Below are 13659 nucleotides of genomic sequence, written 5' to 3'. Positions count from 1 at the left end.
CCCTTTTTCCTGGTAACAGGCTACACTTGTAGCAGTTGTACTTTCTTATGAAGTCTTTCACACATCCTGGGCAGTTCAGGTGCATTCTTCTTTAGTGAGCGAGCTGCTCCAGATCTGAGGGTCTTCTGGCATGAAATTTGGTCTGCAGTTCACACCACAGATTTTTAATGTGATTCAAGTCAGGGCTTTGTGCAGGCTGGTCAACAATGTTCACTTTGGTCCTCCGCAGGTAGTTCTTGACAAGAAGCAAAGTATGTTTTGGGTCAAAGGGATAATCCAGACCCAGTTTTGCTGTTGCCTGCTTGAAGTTTTCTTTCAAAATCTTCACCTACCTTTTTTCTTCATCATTCCTTCCACACTGATGAGATTCCCAGTTTCAGCCCCATAGTATAATACTCCTACACCGTAAAAAAAAGAAAATCCTAAAAAAACAGCTGGGGCGCCAAAATAATACCATAAAATAACAGAAAATAACTTTCCCATGAAAATACGGTTATTTTCAGTAATGACAATACAGTTTGTTGCCCTAATTTACATGGGATTTTGCCTTTTTCAAGTGTTTTTAAACATTAAATTAGGAACATTTTAATGTGATTAAACAATGAAATTACCTATAAATAAGGTCAATGAATGCGGCAATATGAATAATAATACTTAAATATACAGTTAGTTTAAATAATAATGGATTGCATTCATATAGCGCTTTACAATTCCCCTCTGGCCATCACCAGTAGGTGAAGTGTCTTGCCCAAGGACACAACGACCGAGAGTGTCCGAGCCGGGGCTCGAACCGACCAACCTTCTGATTACAAAGCGAACTCCCAACTCTTGAGCCGCGATCGCCCTAAATAACAATAATTATTATTATTATTTGATGTACAAAAATGTATAAGAATCATTTTATATATTTTTCCATAGCATTACATTTGAATTTAACAGTTCAATTTCAAATAATGGACAAATATTTGTGAAATTATGATACATTTGTGGATGTATTTTAACAATCTAAATATGCATATGTACAGACAAATACATTTAACAAACAAGAAAATTATGTTTTGTTACATTTACAGTGATCTTACGTTAATTTACATTTGAAATGTAAAATCACAGTCTATTTATGTAAATTTAATAATATTCTAGAAGAATAGTACAAAACTGTAAAATACACAGTAAAATACTTTTATATTACATTACATTACAGTGTACCGCTGTTCTTCACTGTGGGGACGCTGTTGTATGCCTCTCCCATCCTTTTCTAAACACAAGCAATGTTTCTGTGGCAAAAGAGCTCGAGTTTTAGTTTAGTTTACTCACCAAAGGACATGCTTCCAGTATGCATAATCTTTCTCTTTAACTTTAGCATGCTTCAGCTTGGTTATAAGGTGTCTCTTCAGCAGAACTGTTTTTCTTCGTTTGTCATTCATGAGTGTCTTAGCAGTTGTTCCGGGGTCTTTAGATATATATCTCTCTCACCAGTTTTCTTTACAGAGTCTATAAACGTAATCTATGCTTTTTAAAGAAAGCTGGTGTGCTGAGAATTTCATAAGGTGGGGGTGAGTTCACTTTAACGTTCACTCCGTTTTCACAGGTCAGACCACTCTTACCTTGAAACTCAGTGTTTATTGTGATCTCAACTACAGACCTGAAAATCGTTGTGACTGTTGCTGCTGATGCTGCATGGTTGCTGCACCATGAAATTGACAAAGTCTCAGACACACATATTAACACCTGACAAATTAATTAAAACCATATTTGCAGTAATTTTCTGCCACAGTAGGTGTCTCTAGCAGCCCATTTTGACATGAAGACACACACACACACAAGCACACACATATGCACACTGTTATAAAATGAAGACAAATAGTGATCTCAATAGCAAATGTTAAATAACATAATGGATATGATCGTAAAGAAGAAATAGATTAGAATACCAGTACTCACTGATAAGTGTTCCTCCTATTTAGCATCTTGACCAGCAATAAACAAGAAGGTGGATGTGGCTCAGGCAGTAGAGCAGCTTGTCTACCAATCAGAGGGTCAGTGGATCATTCTCCAGTTCCTCCTTTCATCCTTGAGCAGGAACCTGAGCCCCATGTTGCCCCTGATGCATGTGTGAATGCTCGATAAAAGTGCTTAGATAAAGATAAAAGCACTGTATGAATGTGTGTGATTGGGTAAATGAGGTTAGAGTGCTCAAATTGAGTAGAAAGGCACCAAATAAGTACCAGTTCATTTACCAAGCTGAATGCTGGTTATAACTCTGTTATATCCACAAGCTGCTGCTTTGACAGAATGATTCAAGTGATTAAGCAAGAGTGTCATTCCTGCTGTAAAGATGCTTAACTTTGGGGTCAGCAGCACTTTGCCTTTGAGTTAAAATCACCCACTGCAGCCATGAAAGCTGGCAACAGTCTGCCATTAAAACCATAAACAACAGAGTAAAGGGAGAAATGACCTGGCCATAAAATCCTGCTGGTCTCTGAGTTTGATGTACAGTTCTGGGTTCTGTAAGAAAAAAAAATACTGCCTTTGCTTTGAGCTGCACGACCATTAGTGGGAATGATTATGGCCATATATTTCAACCTGTAGTCGCCTACTGAAGCTTTAGGTAATAGCAACTCCAAGGTCCTGCTTGTGACAGTAGGGAAAACAAATGATTATTATAAGAGAGTAAAGGTAATTGGCCATAATTCACAAAGCCCACGAAAGACTTTCTGGCCATAATCAAAGCTGGTTTCCATACAGTGAAGGTGCCTGTTTGACAGGCCATTTGTCTGGCTGCATGCTTGTTACACTCTCAGCTCTCGATATATGAGCCGACCTTAAGAGCAAAATAATTTGGAGTTGCAGAATTTTGATGATATAATTTCATCGTTACTTAAGAGTGTAAAGGCACATTCTGTGTTTAACATTTAACACAACTATGTTATACATATTTACTGGATACGAATGTGTTAAAGACACAAAATAAAGATACAGTAGAGTGATTTAAAAAAAAATCACTTCATTACTAGTAACAGGGCTGATCTGAAAACGTAATAAAACGGTATTACCAGTGAAACTAAACACATTTCAGAAAAGAGTCCTTGTGAAACATTAAGCCATGTAACCTCTTAATATGTAATGTAATCTCTAAGTAAAACTCCTGAATCAATGCAATAAACTCAAAAGTTCAATGTTTATATTTTAAACTAAGGTAAAGTGCAGTACCTTATGTTAGCCCTCAAGCACAGAATGAATGGTGAAATGAAAAGACATTAAATTATAGTTGACATAACTGTTGATCGCCACTAGATGGTATCAATAATGTCACTGTGGATGATGATCTGATGTAATGAAATTGAAGCTTGAGAGTCCACCCATTTTCAAGTGTCAGCATGTTGCTGCGGGCTCCCAACAGTTGGAGACACAAGCTGTATGCTGCTCCGTGAGATGGACTACCGTGATCCTGCAGTATTTCCATGCACATAAACCCTGTTTTACTTTACTGTGACGTGGCTCTTAACGCTCAGGCTGACTGCGAAGACTCATTTTGTGTTTCAGAGCATGATGATTAAAATCCACAGAGATATCTAATATCTACAATAGCGCTGAAGCTAGCCAAACAAAACAAACAACACTCCTAGGCTGTCTCTATAGATAGCATAAAGTTAATTTAACTAAAAAAAGTCAAATGGCTTTCATGTGCAAGAAATATTTTCTGACACCACAGTGAAAGAGCGAGGAACTTGACAGAACAAGTAGCAAACTTATACATGAAGTCCTAAAAGTAAAGCAATAAGAATTAATAGTGTCCTAAAAATGTAATGGTTTGTTAAAGCTCGTGGACACACACAGACTTCAGTAAGCACAGTGGCCTGTTTGACTCTCAAAAGCTGGTTCTCTGTAGTCTTTTCCTTAGGGTCAAAGGTAAAGCCCTGACCTGAGACCAACATGCCCTTATTAATAAAACAATAAGCAGCAGTCTTTTCTCAACAAACCTCACCAGCAGGGCTCAAACCAAGGCTTGAATCTCATTACTTTTACCTCAGTTGCAACTAACTATGCAAATGTATACAGTCAGACACAGTTTCACCAACTACAACAATTAAAGAATCGTACTCAAGATACACGCAAAATCCTGTTTGCACGAGTGCTAAAATTGATTTTAATAAGACTTTATTTACTCTTTGCCCACCATATGTGATGTTCCTGAGTGTTTGAAATCTAAGATCAGTCACAGAAGGGGGCCCTGTGGCTCCCAGGACACCTAATACTCTGCGTGCTCCAGGGCCGGTGAGAAGAAAAAGAGCACAATTGGATTAGATAGCAAAATAGGGTCAGTGTTTGTTTTAATCAGTCTGGTGACACAGGGAGCTCTTGAAAGGACTAAGTGAAGAGAGCCTGGAGAGAGAGAAAATGAGAGAAAGAGGGACTGCAAGAGTGAGAGTGAGGGAGACAGATAGCGAACAAGAAGGAAAAGGGGGAAAGAGAGACAGAGAGGGCAGCCGGGGTGATTGGTCCCCAGGCAATGACTGGATAGTGGAGACTGGAGGCCAGAGGGGAAGCAGTCTGGGGGGTGGTTGACCTTTCCGAGTTCATTGTCAGGTCTCCAAACCGAGAGCATAGTGGCCATTTCCACTAGCCTAGCATTCGTCAAATGACCTTTGACAAATATGTAGTGTAGCGGGTTTGTTTTCCACACTACACCAACAAACCATCAGACTAAAAGTACCACTGAAGACACTGAGGATTAACCAGTCCAAAACTGCAACAACTGTTGCTTTGAGGAGTGAAATGTTTTGAACATTTGAAATTTGAGACTAAATGATGACTGTACATGTCTTTTTGGGGATTATCTGATCAACAAACTTATAAACCTCAGCACATCGGATAATAAATTTAGCGCCGGTGATACATATTATTCTTGGAGAACAACACTGTCAAACGTAGAAAGGTCTATTGTAAGATTACACTCTCACAGAGGCAGTGACCGGTGGTTCTTGGGGAACAAATTATGGTCACAGCTGACTAGACTTTCCATGGCAGGGCTTAAAATCCTTACTGTGATACACCATTGAGTCAATATTTTATGGACTGGACTAAAAAGTACTCATACCTATAATCAGCACTGTCAAATTCCCCTGAATAATGAATGGAGGAAGGGAAAAAGGTCAGATTCTTCACCAAATAGCACTAAACAGTGATAGTTTTTAGTACGTTTCAGACTTCAAAGTCAGTCTTCAATTTATAGACATTAGGGTATCCCCAGAACACAGATCTAAGTGTTACTAAGTCTTTCTAGGTTACTTAGTTCTAAATTACTCAGTGAGACACGTTGCATATAAATATGTGCTATTTCCTTTTCAGTGCCACCCACTTACTGAGAATTTAGTTACACATAGTGGGGAAAGTAAGAGCAAGGATATTTAATGGGAAAAATTCAAATCAAGATCACACAATATGTTGAGGTGTCATAACCTTTAGACAAGCATGCACTTTTGTGAGCACATATCTGCTTGAGTGAACGTCTCTGTAAATATACAGTGTATTTGTGTGTCAGAAAAAGGCAAAATAACAAGACCAAGACTCCTACGCTCTGCATATCCATCAGCCTTCTCCGTGGTGTTTGGTAATAGTATCCCCTGGTCGGAAGTGCAAATCCAGCTGCTGCGAAGTGGCCATAAATTAGATTTTCTGAAACTTGGTGCAAGCGTAGCCTCCAGTGTGTCATTCACTGGACTGCTCGAGCACCACTCACCCACGGCAGCTTTCATTATCATTACCTAAACCCCTTAAACTTTGCTGCTCCATTGTCACGTAACTCAACTTATCTGAGTTTGCAACCAGCTAGTTTTATTTTCTTTTTGTCTGTAGCAGGGCTGTTTCCCTACATTTCAATGCCAAAAAAACCCTATTTGAGCATACCTCGGAACACCAGCAGCACAATTTATATGCTTTAAGAATGTGGAGAACATGTTGAAAACATTACGATTCATGCTTTTGCACTTTAAGCCTAGAGGCTAGTGTAATATGCCCGCTGAAAGCTTTTCCAAATCACTGAGAAATCAAGTGAGTAAGTTCAGATTTTTGCAGCTGCTTTCTATTCCTCAATGTGCAGAGTAATTCCAAACAGTTTATTTTCTATCCAGCCACTTCAGCCCCCAAGGTCATTTGCGTTTTCTCTTTATAAACAGGCAGAATTCTCAGATGTCCTTTTTGGTGGAACTCCACTCAGTCTAATTTGCCACGCTGGTCTGTTCTTCCCCAGCAGAGCTGTGACAGTCTGATTCAGATGTGTCACAGTTCTTTTCATTTACAGACTCATCCTTCTCTGGAAGCCATCTGTTGAGAAAAAAACAGGACCACTTTCACCTGCATGAAGCCTTTCGCTCAGGTCACACAGTGATGACTTTGTGCATTGATGGAAAAAGATCCCTTCTTAAGTAATCTTTTCCAGGTTGGAGAAGGGAAAATGTAAAAGTGTGAATCTCTGTGTCCACTGCATGTCATGTATGTTGATCGGCAGCATCTTCTGACACACAATAAAAGCAAATGTGAAGTGTTTGAGTCAGAGCTGACACAAAAAGCTAGAGCCACCATGTTGGCTTCAATGAACTCAGTGGTTGAATGGTGTGTCTGGGTGGCTGTCTTGGGGGTCGTGCACTGTGCCCAGGCCCTCGGGGCACCAGTAGCAGGATGGGCCAGAGCATCCGCTGGGAGGTTGACCTCCGCTATCCCTGTGGAGTTTGGCTTGTACAGCTGTATCTGATTGGACAGGAACAAAGGGATGTGCTGCAGCAGGGGGTTTGGAATTCAGCAGATATAGGAACTGATTGTTTTCTGATTTGAATCAGAACTATATTTTCATCAATATTTCATCAGTATAATATATATATTTCATCAGGCAGTGATCTCTGCTCTCTAATCTGATTATTATGAATTGATTTAAAAAAAGGTTACATGGAAAAATTGATAAAAAATGTAATTTTTTAAATTTTTCATTACTTTGAATTGTTCACTTGAATGTTTATTATCAGGCAACATTTCCTATCTATCTATCTATCTATCTATCTATCTATCTATCTATCTATCTATCTATCTATCTATCTATCTATCTATCTATCTATCTAGCTTGGTAAAACCTCTTTAAGTATGCTATTATAGTCTATTACAGCAACAGAGAAATATTATCACGTTTAATTGGTTATCATTTTTGCAGCTGTCAACCCTTCCCTTCCCTGAACTCCCCAAACAGGCTGATTTATTGCGAGACACTCCGTGAAAAAAAGTACAAAACAAAAAAATTCGTGTTCTTCTTCTGGAGACTTTTACAAGTATTTGTCCAGAATATATAGCTGAAAGATTTTGGGCTACCGGAGACCTCCAGTGCGTCAGTTTTCTCATTTGATGCGTTGGAGACGGAAGCCGCTGCCAAACCCGCAGGTCCTGTCTGGAGCCTCAGGATTACAGACCTGTGTGCGTCTGTTTAATCTGTGCCAGTGCCAGACAAATCATACAGACTGTCACACGGTAAAATGGAAGCTGCGATCTTGAAAAAGAAGAAGAAGATGAGACGAGGAACATTAACTCAACAACAGCTATTTGACGTTCTCCGTCAAATAGAGCTGCAAATCTGTTATATTGATTTAAATTAAAAAATAATAATGATGTAATAAATAATAAGATATGTTTTCGATGTTTTAATCTGCACAGACTTGACCATCAAGTGGTTGCAGTATAACTTCTATTTTCTTTTCGTGTAGTTCATAATTAATGTCACTAAATTTCAGCGTCACTCCAGGGTAAATATCTCATTTCGTTCGTTGAAATGTATTTGGCATTTTTTACATATATATTATTCTACTTCTTTACAAAAATCGAACTCAATAAACAAATAGAAATAAATTGTATTTCTTTGATTATGTTACAATTCATTATCGCGCAACGAAAATGTGTTTTTTAAAAAGGAAAACAAAATAAACCCTTTTCTTCTTTCTTTTACCGATTTTCTTTTAAAAATACAACTTACCATAAATATTTTTTAAATATCTAAAGCAGACGTTCGTACACGTGAGAAAATACGTTTTAATGGCTTCTTCAAAGAAATGATTAATATAAAAAACGTCTCTAAAAATCTATTTTGGAGTTCTGTATTAAAGCAGCGATTTTATTTCAATGTCACAGAAGTGGCGATAAACCAATCGGCTTTATGCTTCCGTTTGTCATCGTCAGGTTTTGCATATGCATTTTAAAAACTATTTTATTTAGACCTACATATTTTTGAAACTCATGTCAGAGCCAACTTGACATTGCTTTCTGCGTGCTGTTTATCCATTTCCAGACTTAGCAGCACCGGTTATCTGGACCTTTTTATTAATCATCTCACCGGAAACCCGCAGTGTCTGCAGGACAGGAGAACCTGGGGAGGTTCCTGTTTTCTAGCACTGGATAATGAAAATCCCATGATCTCCGGTCCGTGCGGTTCATTGCTGGTCACCACATCTAATTCAATTCCGAGACTCTGGTCGTGGGTAGATTTAAACCAGCATCAATCAAATTTGGGCTACTCACCTCAAGAGCCAGCGCTTAGGAGCAATTTGTCCAATGTTGGGCCTATATTATATATTTCCCCCAGAAATAAACCATTACCTCAAAAAAAAATGCTAACTCAAAAAAACTTGTCCAGTGGTTAAAGCAAACAAATATCAGACGCAAATCTCCTACAGAAAAAAATCCATCGACATCAAGGAAACAGCCTTATTGACCATTTCTAATCCAATGCTTATTTAAACCTGCGACGTTGATTGTCTGCTAGTTTATGTTTGACTTCATTCGGGGGAAATGGACCAGCTGAGAGTAGCAAAGTATCCATTTAAATCATAAAAATAAGAATTGATATGCGGCTACATAAATTGACACTTGACAAACGACCCAGATTTGTTTTACGGGAAATTGCAGGCTATTTTTCAGTCTCCGTTACGCATGCGTCACCGCCTATCAGAGCCGCTTTGCCAACAGTCCCCAGCCTGCTTTTAAACGCATTTAGGGATTATTTATTTTTGGCTCTGGCGTGTGTCCGCTGTATCGAGGCCTTGCCGATACATCCAGATGGTTTTGCTGAAGTGTATGTTTACGGATTCCTGGAGATTGTGCGGAGTGAGGCTGCACCGGTCTGTCCTTCATTAAGCCACTCAGAGCATGGAGGCTTTTATCACGACAGACTGCGCTTTCATAACGACATGTTGCCGGACACACAGCGTTTCTGTGTCTGCGCTACTGTGCAGAGCGAGCCTCCTCATTCATGGCCGATAGAGAGGATGTTAAATGCTCCTTTTAAAGTGCTGAGACGTTAGAGTTGAAGATAACGCCTGCAAGGGGCCTTTAGCTTGTTGTATGACTGCACCCTTCAGCTGCAAATGTTTCAGATAACATCAATGATTTTTGGTTAAACTAGGCCTGTTAGAGACTGGTTCCTTTGTGCATTTGCGCCAAAAAGCTAAAAATGTATAACATAAAAGTTCTCATTGTGATTATTTTTATTTTAAACTGACAGAACTGACAATTTTCATAAACTTTAGTATTGCTGTGGCCTATATGCACCTTTATGGTAGTTCTGCCTTGAATTTTAATCAAAAAATCCCTCATTTCTAAAACACAGAGAGAACTACACTGAGCAGATATTGCAACAAGTCTTTTTATTTTGTTTATTTATGTATTGATTGATTGATATATTAGTCATATTAATGCCAATTTCCATTCTAATTAGTTCTGAAATATTGCACTATTTGTCAGTGCAGACTGTCACACGGTGTCTTCTGGTTTGAAAATCATCAGGGGGCTGACTGAGCAGTTTAGTATGAGGTGATCTTTGTAGCGGAGAAGTATGGAAAAATGTTTCTGTTCAGCGATTTATGCTCCTGCAAAGTTCTATGGAAAATAGTTTTGTTTCATGCAATCAAATTCATCAGAAAAACAAAAAACAAAACATTTATAGTTTATTTGTCTGCGTAAGTCTGTGTCCCTTCATCACTGATGTGGACAGGTCTTCTACTGTGTGTTGTGGCTGTGGGTCCTTTTTGCTGCTAACACTCACTGGGTTCCAGTGTGCACTATGACGCCTCGTATGAGGTCAGAGAGAGGACAGCAGTCCTACTTCCCATTTTCCTTCACCCCCCACTCCCCAAACAAGCACCACTACAGCAGACCGACTTAAGCTTTAGCTTCCCATAATGCACCTCTCTAGCCAACTGACCCCAAGGTCGGCAGCTGTCAATCTTAGCCTCAGCTGGCTCTACAGCTTCTGGACATTGACTGGAGGATGTGAGGGAGGCCTCTGAGAGGAGCCCCGGCTCTGCATATGGGATCATCTCTGTGCATTCATGGTGCCTAATTAAATTAGCAATCCTTCTCCTATTCTAATGCAAACCTCAGGTTGAATTGCCACCCTGAACGTGAGAGGAAAGGCCCCAGGCACTGATACCCGGACAAAGACAGCCAAAGTTGTACTTCATTCTAGCTGGCAGTCTGTGATGGTATCCATGTGGCAGGTGGATCGTAGCAACCCCTCCATCTTCTTGCTTGCTTTTGGGGTGGGATGGGGTGTGTTTGTGTGTGTCTGTGTGTTGGGGGGCGGGGGGGGGGGGGGGGGGGGGGGTTACTGAGAAAGACTAGGTCACATGTGACAAACTGTATTCACCTTCATATTGCACTGATAAATTATTGCATGTACGTCTTAAAGGCATTAGAGCCTGAATATTTTACTCAGCAGACTATTAAAGCGTGTGTGTGTGTGTGTGTGTGTGTGTGTGTGTGTAAGTGAGAGGATGTAAGGTTTCACAGGTCGCCCTGTAGACGTGGAAGTGACTTTAGCTTGAGGGCTGCACAGTGTGCAGTGAGAGTGCAGGGTCACCTTTATCCTATCTGTCTGTGCCCAGAGCAGGGAAGGCAGTGGAAGGAGGTTGGGGTGGTGGTGGGGAGTTGTAGGACTCCCAACCAGGCTGAACTGATTTCCTGTACAGGGTCATGCCCAGGACAGACTTGGAGGACAAGGGTTTAAGACCGCAGGGAGTAGCAAGCGGCACTGGTCATGACACATACCAGGAGAGTTGATGCTATTTTCTGCTATTTCAGTGTTTTTAACCAACACATACTTACATACATACATATCTGTCTGATTTACTCAGATTTGCACATAATGTGCTCGTTTAATAATGGAAAAGTACAGTACTTGGTTTAAGGCTGGAATTTCAACATCTATTTTAGTCTAAAAGTAGGAGCTTTAAGTTCTTGAATGAATGGATCCTCCACAACACCAAGATTGATTAGCCAAGCCACAGCACACATGAATTTCTATATAGACCTAAAGAAGACCTTGATTCCTCAACAAATCTAACATACCCACACAATCCACTGCATCTTGTGCTCTCTTGATGCAATATTCATATAAACACTGTAACCTGGGGCAGCTCAGAGATCATAGCATGGTCCTTCTTCCTCTTGCCCACATTTCTGGAATGCATTTACTCAGCTGGGTCTGTGAAAGAGAGCTCTGCTGCCTCGGGCCACTGAGGGCATGCTTGTCATGAGATTTGAGGAGCATATATACGTGGCTGCAATGTGTACATCTTAAAACTTGTACACCTCTAACGGTGTTAAGAGGTTTTTAATGGTGGTCAGCCAGACAAGTAGGCAACTACACCTAAGCTTAAATTTATGAGGAGGAACACACTTAGAATGTGGGAGGATAAAAGGTGGCACTGTGGTTGTGATTAACATGACAACTCGACTGACCCACACATGTTAATCTAAGTCATGTTACTCATAAATGTCATTATGCCTTATATCTAAGGTCACTAATCATTTTAAACTTTAAGGGGCTCTTCTCTTTAATACAAGCAGCATTGTCTTTGAGATTCGAGTCCAGAAAAAGTTTTGTTTTATTCCAGAAACACACTTTTTGTGAGAGAATGGGTAAAAGAGGGAGGTTATTTTTTTTTATCATCTGCTCACTCCATAATGGACAGTGATTGTTATTAATATATTTCTCATTGATTCATTTGGCGGATTTGTTTTTTGTTTTATTTCTTTTTACAGAAAGAATTGCAAGTTTTCTCAGATTTCTTTAATTTTTTTGTAGCTCACTTTGTGAGCAAATTTCTTTCTGCAGAGAATTCCCCACACTCAGCCGAAAGGTGGATACGCTGATACTGAAGAGCATAAACTGGAATTGTAGGAAGCTCATGTGGCCTCTCTGGCCAAATGGACCCTTGTTTACGCACTTGTCCATCACTGGAGCCGTGTGAGGCCTCAGGTATCCAGAGAGATGTCCCCAAACCCAACAGCACCATGGCAGAACCTGGTAAGTGCACAGTGTTTACATGAGGTTTGTCTAGATCAGAGATAAGGTGTTAATCAAAAAGCCTTTCCAGTTAATGCTGAGTCTGTTTCTGAGGATGTTTTCATCTAAAGGGCAAAAATGAAACATTGATCTAGTGCACAAAATATAATTTTATGACCTTATTTTTGATATCGCTGTTTTATAGTAGAAGACTCTTATTAAAGCCGATGTCACGTAGTTAACAGGACAAAAAGAAGAAAAAAACGCACAATCTAAGAATAAAATGGCATAATTAAAACTGTGTATCAGCAGGGAAATGTTATGAGCCTCATAACTATTGTTTTGTTTTTATTATTTCTTTCACTATTATTTAGCACAGCCGCATGAACTCGGCTTCATAGTTTAGAGGAGAACGACACACTGAAGACTCATGCACACACACATGCAACAAAGTTGGTATTTTGCATTTAATCTGTCTGACTTCTACGGTAACAATTACCGATATTTCGGCCGATTACTGTTTCAGAGATGGCTGCTTATTGAGGTGTTTTTTTTTCTTACTCCCATTTTGTAAGTGGATTAGAAATGTTCTTGCGGTTAAAAAAAGCATTTCATACCGCCTCTAAAATCTCGTCCTTTACAAACGAGCTCCTGGAAAGGATATGTACTCTTTAATATATATTTATAACATTTTTTTGTCACCGACAGCGTATTTTTAACGAACACAATTTTATAATTTTCATGATCTATTAAAAAAAAGCAAAAACAAAAGAAATAAAAGAAAACAAACAAAACAAAACCAAACAAAAAAAGGTTATCACAGTGGAAAAAACCCCACTTTTAATGTTTTTATCAGTAATTACCTTATTTGATCATTTATAACAATTTTATCGTCCCAGCGACGTCGGAATTCATTTGAATGGACACCGCAGACACCAAAAGCAACACTAGGGCTTTTCCCCATTTGTTAAAAGTCATTTTAATATCACAAATAAAAGTCACAAAACAGCGAATACTATTGTTTTCTTTTATCTAAAAAGATATATATGTCACCTTTTCTGGTCACAGGACAAGTTTGTATATGTATCATCAATAGGATGTACAAAAAAAATAAAGAAAGAAAGAAAATAACGTTGCTACGTATTCAATACTTCATACCTGTTTTTCATATAGATCAGAATTATAATATATATAATTTTAATGCATATAACATATATATTAGAATGAAAAAAAAAAAGTTCAATGAAATAAAACACTAACGGGCAGAGTTATGGTATCCGCCATTTTTATCGTTATTATTATTATTATTATTATTATTATTATTATTATTTTATCTT

The sequence above is a fragment of the Maylandia zebra genome, linkage group LG20 (assembly GCF_041146795.1).
Source record: "Maylandia zebra isolate NMK-2024a linkage group LG20, Mzebra_GT3a, whole genome shotgun sequence".
NCBI lineage: Eukaryota > Metazoa > Chordata > Actinopteri > Cichliformes > Cichlidae > Maylandia > Maylandia zebra.
This window is presented reverse-complemented; position numbering follows the sequence as displayed.